Consider the following 2,239-nt stretch of genomic DNA (forward strand, 5'->3'; position numbering starts at 1 on the left):
CCTTTTACAAATCGTCAACACGATAAGGAGTTCAAACTACAACAGTTCAATTCAAGATCAAGTGCTCACCACCCTTGGATCAAATCAACGGCGAAGATCGAATAAGAGGACATTCTTGATAAAAGAATACCCACAGAGATTATAATCCACAAATTCAATCAATACAAATAAATTATTTTGTACACGTGTTTTTCTGTTATTCGTTACAGGAATTTTTCGTGTTTACAAGTTGATAGTCGAAAACCTAAACTAGCTGGTACACATGATCGAGCTCCTCCGTTTGCTGTATGGTAACTGAAGGTGATCGATTTTTCATTTTTTATGCTGAAGAAGCTTCAGATTTTGATTAACATGATGCTTAGATATGTGGAATACTCCGCATTATTAGATACCAGCACATTTTTAAATCTTCAACCAAATGTCAGACAGTATGATAATATCTAGTTGGACTGAATCACCAGAGGTTCAACAATTTTGTGGACTAGCTACTTGGCTTCGGGGAAATATAATCTTTGCATCAGTTTCTTTTTGTCACAGTCACACCCAACCCACCTGCTTGTTTCTACAAGCCGAAGTACCATTATCAGAATAGTAATTATTAATTAATCTTCCGCTTGTGTTTTAAATAGATCTTTATCAACGAAAAATTCTTCTACACATTAAGTACAAGGAACCTAACAACTTATATGCAATATTTTAATTCGGTTATCCATGTCGTATTATCATGCATATATACTAATACTGTTAAAAAAATTGAAACCTAAAAAAATAGTTCTAAGTGTTTTCAACACATGAGTTAAAAAACCGAGGTAAAAAAATGTAATTTTATTATAGACGTTTAATTTCATCGGATCAAAAATAAAAATGAAAGAAATGAATTTAGAGTCTCTAGTCTTAAATTTCCTCGATCGGTTCCTCTATATTGTTTATCTTTCCCCAAACAAATATTCACATTCAAATATATCTACTTCCCAAGTTTATGCTAGACTTGGATTGGTTTCATCAAATGGCCGGACTCATGTTAGTCATGTAGTAGAATGAGAGAAATTCCAACACTCCATTTTACCACTGGCAATTAATTGTTGAAAATGCAAGAGTGAAAAGTATATATGACATAATGAAGTGTGCCAAAATCATCACTCAAATTCTATGAAGCCGTATTTTTGGACTACCTAAACTCCTAAAGGATGATTTAATTTGTAATGGTGGACGGAATTTGCTGTGGAATAACAAGATAGCAAGAGGATCTAAATTCCGCCTTATATAGAGTTCAATCTGGCATTATACATGCTAAAATGGTATATATGCGAGTAATGAAATAACTTCCATCCAAATTCCCACCCACATAAAATGGCTATGATATGTGCTGAAGCAAGCAATGAACAAACTTACAAAACTACCTACCAAAAGATAGCAAGCTGGGAGAACTAATTGGTCTCAGAAATGAACAAACTTGAGCAATGCATTGGCCTCAGAAAGGTAGAGTATTTTATAGCCCAAGCTCACCTATCCTTGGAGCAATGTATACACCATTAACCAGCAAGAGCTGCAATATTCTCAATGTAAAAGAAGAATCAAGAGATAGATTATTTCTACAGGATGAACAAATAAACCCCAATTGTATACAGTAAAAGAGTAGTTGATCCATATATGCAACACAGATAATCACCCCAAGTAAACCTCCTCAAAGAAATGAAACTCATTATCCCAATACATGATGATTGTAACCATTCCCTCCCAAAAAATTAAGCCCGACTCTCCAAGTCTCCAGCATCACTAAAATGTAACCCAAAAAGAACCCTCACAACTCCCATTCTAGAATTGACCCCTCCAATGTGGACACATGCTCCCAAAGTCAACAGCTCAAACTAGGACAGTGACAAACACTGACTAGCCCTGATCACACTCAACCTCAAATCCCACTTCAAATCCTGAGACCACCAAAGCCAGTCACACCCACTAGTCCCCATTCTAAACCCCTAAACCTGAAAAACGACGTGTCGGATTTCTCCACATGAACATTGTCGGTGAAGACAAAAAAAAAAAAAGGAGGTAAAGCTCTCATGAAAAAGCCACCCAACCTCCTTCTTCTAAATAAATAAATGCCGCCAAAACACCCCATTTAATTTTCTGCGTTTCGTTTTGTTTTGTGTGCGTTTCACTCCCTCTCTCGTCAATTCTGGGCATTTAATGCCCAGAATTCCTTTAATGACCGCACCACCCCCCTCTTTAACTCCCC

Source organism: Fragaria vesca, unplaced genomic scaffold (assembly GCF_000184155.1).
Source record: "Fragaria vesca subsp. vesca unplaced genomic scaffold, FraVesHawaii_1.0 scf0513139, whole genome shotgun sequence".
Lineage (NCBI taxonomy): Eukaryota > Viridiplantae > Streptophyta > Magnoliopsida > Rosales > Rosaceae > Fragaria > Fragaria vesca.